The sequence below is a fragment of the Kryptolebias marmoratus genome, linkage group LG9, assembly GCF_001649575.2.
Source record: "Kryptolebias marmoratus isolate JLee-2015 linkage group LG9, ASM164957v2, whole genome shotgun sequence".
NCBI classification, from domain to species: Eukaryota; Metazoa; Chordata; class Actinopteri; order Cyprinodontiformes; family Rivulidae; genus Kryptolebias; species Kryptolebias marmoratus.
Window position 1 is genome coordinate 4,843,886 of NC_051438.1, and position 9,205 is coordinate 4,853,090.

Here is a 9,205-nt window from a genome sequence, read left to right on the forward strand (position 1 = left end):
CAGTGGCTACAACAGATCCCAGGAACAACATCAGACATCTCAGTCCAGAAATGTGCAGTTCTAGGCACAGCCAAGATACTGCGCAGAACCCTCAAGCTCCCAGGCCTCTGGTAGAGGACCCGAGCTCAGAGGATGAAACAAAGACCACCCGCGGAGGGTGAGAAGGGAATTTTTTATATATATACAGTCAGTCTTTCTTTCTGTCTGTTACACATACACGTACCAATTGTGTATACATGCTAGTATGCCACCTGGAGATGCACAGTGAAAAGAGTGCCATGAAGGTCCGCCATCTACAGCACCCAAGAGCAGAAAGGACAGGTGGATCCAGGCCCAGAAGGCAGCAATAGTCCCAGGAAAACAGACACTGGGCACCACCCCAAGGCAGCTGCGCGTCCGCACAGAGGTAGGTCACCAGCGAAGCACAGGGTCAGCAGCCCCTAGGACAAAGAGGTACGGGGAGAGACGCAGGACACCAGCCTCCAAACCCAGCCACGCCACCACTTCCCGCCATGCAGGCCAAGCCTGGGACTCAACCCCCCAAAGGCCCATTGCCTACACCGGCCCCCGGCAGAGAAACCACGCAGAGCCCCCAACAGACCGGACAGGAACAAGTCAACCATGGCAGGCGAAACCCAGAAGGACCAAGGTGAAAGGGCAAATACCCATCGTCCCTGGTGAGCCAACCTCCCAAGAGGTCTAATGGGAGGAGATGCCCACCAGAGCCCAGTGCAGCCCCCGGGACCCCAGCAGAGCCGACATCCCCAGGAGGCAAAGACCACTCAGTGGGAACCCACGACTCTGGGACATGGTCCAAGCACCCACACTAACACACTTCTGATAAATCATTTTCTAACTTCTTCTTCACTTAGGCTCTGATGGTCCTGTTTGTTCTTGTGTCACTTACAAGAATTATAGGGACATTCTGAGGGGCATAAATTTAGCTTCTCAGTTTGACTTTTTATTTCTTTTTAATGGGAAAAAGAAAGCCCACCATTTTTCAGCTGGTGGGTTTAACATATCAGGAAACACACAACAGATCCCACTGTGTTATTATTTGTTAAATGAAACAATAAAAAAAAACTATGAGTGACATTTTCTCTTTATGTAATCAGAAAATATCTACCTACAATCTCAAAAAGCTTGTTCTGCTCTTTTGACGGCAAAGATTCATTGATAAAACAAAATTTTCAAGTTTTTTTTTTTTTTTTAAATTAGCCCTGTGATGGACTTGAGACCTGTTCAGGGTGTCCGCTGCCTCTCACACAGTGACTGCTGGAGATAGGCACTAGCTCTCCATGATCTGGAAAGAATGCATTTATTTAAAAAAAAGAATGGCTGAGTTCACATGATGGTTTGTCAACTTTAACAAAGAGACAATTAAGTTTGAATCCATCTGAGTTGAGAGGAAAAGAGTCAATCAAACTTTGAGGCAAGGTTTACCCTCCTGATGCCCTCAAAAAAAAAGAGAGAGAGAGAGAGAGAGAGAGAGAGAGAGAGAGAGAGAGAGAGAGAGAGAGAGAGAGAGAGAGAGAGAGAGAGGTAAAGAAGCCCTTGTAACCACAAGACGCCATGGGAGGGTTAAGCAAAATTGGGCTACCATTCAGTGAGAGCTCCTCTTCTCTGCTCACTTTCCATGGAAGATGTTTAGTTACCTCTGTATTCATCAGTGTGAGCAACTTTTCTCTATGATGTAAACAAGAAACTCACAAAGGAGTTTCACTCTAATGTCCCCTTCAGTCAGTCCTAAACGTTTCAACAACTCAGACTCCCAAACACTTGTCAGAGCACACCACAGCTACATTTAAATAAATTTATGTTGTCCCCCATTATCTTCTTGTGTTTTTTTTTCTTGCAATTTTAGGGAGAAATATTTGCAGCTGTTTGAGTTTTGTTTGAGAGTTTTAAAGTGTTTTGATGGGCTGTGATGAAATTCTTTTAAAGAATCTCTTAAAAACAGTGATGAAAAAATAAGAAATTATTAGATCTTTTTAAAAAAATCCAGTAAACTCTGTTCTGACTGAGAAATATATATATATATAGTTGATTCATATTTGATTGGGTTTTTAATTTAGTGATAGTGATATCCCTATAGACCAGTGGTTCCCAAAGTTCTGTTCAGAACTCCACTGTAGCATTCCCCCAAAAAATCCCTTTGTATTCATTTTTATTCTTTTTTTCTGATTTACAAAATAGCTGAATTTTTTTTTTTTGTCTGACCAAAGTATGCTTAACTTTCTTGTAGGCACAGAGGAATTTTCAAACAACCTAATAAATTGGTAGTTCATGTTTTACAGTACCTTTAATCCAAATATCAGTTGTTACGATCTATCAGAACATGCTTTTCTAACCCCAGTAAAATTTGGTTTTATGTAGAAAATGCCTCTCCATAGTGATACAGGAACAAATGCCATCTTTTGACTGAATAATGGTTAGTAATAGTTCATTAATAGAAATAACTGATGACTATTTACCATAACCACTGAATAAAGCAGCACATTCATTAAACATTTGCTGGAAGAATTATTGCAAAATCTAAAAAGAAATTAAGCAATAATGCCAACTTTTGGGACATATTCCAATCCTTTACACATCACATTGTTCAGTGTAAATTCAAAGGCATTATTCAGTCCAGAATCTTGGATTTTAAAATGCTTTTTTCTATTTTTATAAAACATTCATGATCTTGGTGTCACTTGAAAAATTATAAGCTCTTTCGTATTAAACCATCCATTTTGAAATAAACCTTCTAAAAATGTTCTTGTAACAGAGGTTTCTGCTCATATTTTCTGGGTCAGAAACTGAATAATTTGGGAACCACTGTTGTAGAAAACAGGGTCAACATACAAGTAGACATTCTTCCAGTTTCAGTTTATTTTACAAGCTGAGTAAAATGTGGTGGCCCACCCACTTTCAGTCTCATGAGATAAGTATCTCCTTACACCTCTACTCATCATGGTTACTTAATACACATATATACAGTAAATGTTAATTTATTGGCATTGCTGATCTGTCCCCATGTTACAGGAAGACGGTATAAGTCTCAGAGATATTGGCTGAGCTGACCACATATTGACCATTGTCATGATCAATATGTATCCTGACCTGGATATATTTGTATGTCATATTCAAGGTGCATAACCAGAGCCTCCTACTGCTTACAGACATATCTTTGAAGAGGCCAGGTGTAAATGCATACAGGGGACTGTGCTGGATTGTGACATAGTGTAGACCAGAGTACTACCAAGGTGTGAGGGCTGTTCATTGCTGCTTGCAGCTTTAATTTTAGTTGTGTCTGACAAGTTTCTTTTTACATTTTTGTATTTTATCCCAAAAGTCAATATGGATGACTTAGACTTATTAAGTCTAATCATAACCCTAATGTAAACAAAATCAATAAACAGATAGCAAGTAGACAAGTCATTCTTTTAGTGTTCCCCTATGTGTAAAAGCATTTATTGTATGTCATTTAGTCACCATACCGTATATCAGCACAACCACTTTGGCTTCAAGGTTTCCATGGCACTAAGAAACCTAGATCGACTCCTGGAGCCCAGAGCCTATTGATTTCATGAAATGTCTTCTAAACCTCGGTTGCTTGGTCTTAATTCACAAGTTTCTGTTTGAATGATTAAAGAATGAGTTGATTAAAAATCAATGTTTTTGTCCAGTCTTTCTGCCTCTAAATCTGGCTAAGCTATCTTCATGTCCTGCCCTCTGTATGCATCATTTGTGTAGGTACTGAGCAGAATCTGCAGTTTAGAGTTAGCACATATGTGAGTACATGCCTAAGTACTTGTGTGCATTTTTTTGTCATGCGTCTCTGTTCACACACTAGGCAGCTTTGGCCCGGCAGTAGGGGGGTTGTTTTCCAATTAGAGGATTCAATGTTTGATCATCAGCCCCTAAAGCATGCCGAAGTGTACTACTACTGCCACCAACACATTTATTGGTGTATGAATAAAAATATGAAACTGTTGCAAATATACAAAAAAGTGCAAACATAAAATAGAAAGTACTGTATAGGTGAATGGCTGAATGAGAAACTCACTGTAAAGCCCTTTGCAGACATGGATAATTCACACACATGCAGCTTTCTTCCTAATACAACAGCAGAGGTTATACAGTAAATCTACTGTGTGTACTCTTTCTTGACTTCCTCATATTCCTACCACACATGTATAAGCCTCATTGTAAAAAGAGTACAAATAGATAAACTGATATTTTACTTTATACTTTCTTGTTTTTCATTTTATGTCAGTAGCAGGTGTCTACCAACAAAACTGAATGAGAACAATGTTCACCCGGATTTCTTTTGCCAAGAAGAACAAAAAAAAAAACAATCTGAGATCACAAGGGACATTTTAATATCAACCATATTATTAGAGCATGATGAATGGGATTTTTGGGACTAATTAGGGTGTACCCTTCCTCTTTGACTGCTGGGAATGGACACCAGCTTTCTGTGACCCTGAACTGGATTAAACAGGTAAAAATATATATAAATGAAGTAAGATTTATGTCCACAGGGGAACAATGTCCAACTGTGTGGCTTGATTTGGTTGTCTCTTTTCTAACCTACAATTTGAGGTTATAACTAGTCTTTCTACAAAACTATATTTAATCCATTGGAGCAACTGTCTGTTGGGAGTAGGCATGTTCCAGTTAATCGTTCAGTTTGACATGGCTTGTCTACCAGAGAAGCAACACCTCCTTTTTTGAAAGTAAGCAAACTACAAGAGTTAGCATGTTAGCAGGGGATACTTACACCCTGCTGCAGCCTTATCACCATGCTCCCACTAGCCCAGATTATAAAAAGTAATAACATTAGTTACCATAACCATGCAGATGATACACAGCTCTATATTATGATGTCACCAGGTGACTCCAAACCTATCTAAGCACTGAACAGATGCTTAGAACAAATCAATGCGTGGATGTGCCAAAACTTTCTCCAGCTGAACAGAAACAAGACTGAAATTATTATCTTTGGACCTAAAGAGGAACAATCAATCAAGAGTCAGTGCACAGCTTCAGCTGGATGTAGTAATGGACTCAGACCTGAACCTTAAGGGACACATAAAAACAGTTACAAAGTCGGCTTTCTACCACCTGAAGAACATCTCCAGAATTAAAGGACTAATCTCACAAAAAGACCTAGAGAAAATTATGCATGCGTTCATTTTTAGTCGTCTTAATTACTGCAACAGTGTCTTCACAGGTCTGCCAAAAAAAACAATCAGACAGCTGCAGCAGATCCAAAATGCTGCTGCTCGTGTTCTCACTAAGACCAGAAAAAATAGAGCACATCACCCCAGTTTTAAAGTCCCTACACTGGCTCCCTATAGCTCAGAGAATAGACTTTAAAATACTTCTATTAGTTTATAAATCGCTGAAAGGTCTAGTACCACAATACATTAAAGACTTATTATCGTCGTATCAACCCTCCAGAACACTCAGGTCTTCTGGTTCTGGTCTACTTTGTATCCCCAGAACCAGAACCAAACATGGAGAAGCAGCTTTCAGTTTCTATGCACCATCAATCTGGAACAAACTCCTGGAAAACTGCAAAACAGCCAAAACACTAAATTCCTTTACATCAAGGCTGAAAACTCACCTGTTTAGAGCTGCCTTTGATTAGTAGTCTGCAAACAAATTCAGGAGAAAAGCTGCTCTGAACAAAATATCTTATTACATGTTGACCTTATGATTAGCATTTTTATGATTTTTTTTTGATAATTGTAATGATTTTTTTTTTGATGACTGTAATGTAATCCTAATGATGTTTTTATGATGTAAAGCACTTTGAATGCCTTGCTGCTGAAATGTGCTATACAAATAAATTTTTACTTTACTTTTTTTACTTTAACTAGTTAATTATCTAACGTCAGCTTGTCAGGCTCTTAGTTTTACTTTACAAAAAACAGAACAGTGGAGAAGAAGGAAAATTGTACACGATTACTTTAAAATGATTAATGAACTGATCTGGTGTTGTAGTTCAGTTTGGTTTGCTACTTGTGTGGAGCTGATATAAGAGGACAACAGCTTTTCCTTCTTATTCCTCCTGAAGGGAAACACACCTTGTTTCAGGTACACAACATAACAGTCAACCAAACATAAAACAGCATGTTAAGGGAGAAACTTCAGTGCATATTTATGTGAAGAACTGATTTTCAACAGTGCCTTTCAACATGTTCACTTGTGTTTTTTTAGACTCATTATTCATATCTTTCCATGAAAATAACTATAAATAAATATTATATGTAGTGTTAATAAACTATCCACTCATCTTCTACTGCTTAGCCGTGGTCGAGTCATGGAATTAACAGGTCCAGGAGGGAACATCCATCTCCCCAGCTCCTCCTGGGGATCCCATGGTGTTCCCAGGCCAGAAAGGATACATGATCCCTCCAGCAAGTTCTGGGTCTGCCCCAAGGTCTCCTCTCCAGTGGGATGTGCCCGAAAAACTTCCAAGGGCAGATGTCTAGGAGGTATCCTAATCAGATGCCTAAACCACCTCAGTTGACTCCTTTCTACTTTAAACTTCCACCAGATGATGAAACTATTCTACCTATAATATATAATATAATAATCACTGATAAGTAATATGCAATAATATTTAGGGAGTAATATTAATAGTGTCTGGATTTAAGTTTTTAAGTAAAAGCAAATAAATCCATTTAAACAAATCAATTTGTGGACACCACCGAAGAGAGGCCTCCGAAGGGAGGCCGGTGCTCAATTGGGCATCAGTCTCCCTTCGGAGGCCTCTCTTCTATATTACACTTTTATTAACCAAAGAGGAAGTTCTCATCTTTGCTTGGATTTGATTTAGGACTTACCAAAATTAACTTGGAAGTTGACTAAAAGTTTTGGTAAGAAAAAAAGGACTGACTTTTGAATTGCAAAATAATAATCATTCACCACCTTTATAAGGTTTTCAGAAATAGGGGTGTTAAACTGTAGACTGAATCAAGGATCCAATCATCTTTAACCAACTCTGGACAGAGTCGAAAGGGTTAACATTCAGTTTTAGCAATAAAACTCAGAAGGTCTTGCAGCTACCAGTGTTAATGCCTAGGTTTAGCTGCAAGACACTAATTATCAGTAACAGTACATACATTTTGCAGTCATGAACTGAAAATACTTTGTGTATCTGTCATTTCATCTAAAATATTAAAAGCCTAACATCCCTTGTAGGATTGTGTATCACCAGCCAACTTTCACACCAGAGTTTTAGGCTAAGATAATTTTGCAGTTGTTTTAACTAAACTTTGAAAATAGCATTATGTCTGAGCTCATGTGATAGTGTTGTGAGTGACTGAACTACTACCACAATAATTTTTAACTCAACATCTATAAATTGACTGAATGATAGCCATATTTTTGTCAGGCAGGGTGGGAAAGGAGGCAAACCCAGAGTGCAGATGCATATTAAAAAGAAAACTAATTTATTAAAAGAAAACAAAGAAAAACTACAGGCTGTCGTGGCAGCAAAAACACTAACATAACAACAAGGCTGGCGTGGCAGCAAAATCAAAAACTAAGTTTAAACATAAAGTAACGAGGTGTGGAGCAGAAACCTGTACCAGGGAAACAAGAGCAATGATCCAACACTGTGTGGGAGAAATGACCAGGTTTTTAAACAGGAGGTGATTGGAAAGTGGGCACAGGTGAAGCACTTAACAAAACTTGAGACAGGTGTAGATGGGCGTGGCAGGAAGGCAAACGAGTGACTGGGAAGGAGTGAATAGTGACAGCAAACACGAACAGGAAAAACTAAATTGACAATAACTCAAACAGAAACAAGATAATAACAAAAACAACAAACTGAAACACAAAACCCCAAATCCTCACAATTTTGTGCTGGCTAATAATGAACTGCAATTGCAGATCAGTAAGTATGAAACTTACTGATCTGCAATTGTCATGTGTAATTGTAATGAACAGTATTATTACTCAGTCTAAAAGAGCAAACAACCTAAATAAAATAGTTCAGGTGCTGCAGTGTGTTAGCTAACAGTAAATGATCAAACCAAAATACACCCCTCATTTCCTTCATTAGCCTTGTAGCATTCTGACAGTAAATTCACATCTCAGAAAAACTTCAGAAAATGTTTATTGGCCTGTTAGTTTTCCATTAATAAAATTAACAAACAAAGAAAGAGTCCACTTTTTTGGTGGCTTCTTTAAATGTAAAGCTTTTAGTGGAAGCTTCACTGATTCCTCAGAGTATGTGAACAAACGAGTCTCCATAACGGTTATGATCAAATCATAATGCTAAAAATAAAATATTCAAAATCTACAAAGTTTTTTTATTCTCCAACTGGTTACTGCAACATCCTTTATTGTATAACGGTAATGGTTATACAATATAACCAATATAATACAATATATATATAATGGTTTGGTAATGCCAGATGAACTGTATTTTTGGCAAATTTATGAAAGACAAAGCTAACAGTTCTATAGAAAACAATGGTACTGAGTATAACGTCAGAAAAACAGTTCCCAGTTTTCATAATAGGAACGTCCCCATGTTTAAGCAAAGAGTAAGGTTAGTAACATAGTCAGATTTATAGATATTAAGCCAAGTCATTTACAACACATTCACCAAGCGCTAATATATCTTGCAAAATCTCACAGTAATGCATGAGAGACTAACATAATGTAATTTAAATGGTTATAAACAGTTATATCTCCATAATTTTTCTTAGTCAAAAGCTATGGCTTGAAAGGTGGTGGGCAATAACTTAAAATGTACTCTTGCCCATCGACTACTGGAGAAGGGCATCCGCATCCTCCTCCAAACCCCGAACAGAATAAAGTAGATGGATGGATAATTGGATAGTACTGAGAGATGGCAGGGTGGCAGGGATCACAATTCTGTTAAATACTAGCACTATTTCAGCAGGCATTGGGCAAGAGACAAGGAATACCCTGGACAGATTGCCAGATCATCACAGGGCCACTGTGGCAATCTGCCTTCAGCTGCCTGTCTGACTTCACCGGTACTCCTGATTTGCCAGCCCTTTAATTACTCACAGCTGCAGCATGTCACCCGCACTCTAACCCTAATTTAGCCATAAGCAACTCTAAACAGGTGGGTTTTAAGTTGAGATTTAAAGGCACCCAGTGTTTCAGCTGTTTTACAGTTTTCTGGAAGTTTGTTCCAAATTTGTGGTGCATAGAAACTGAAAGCTGC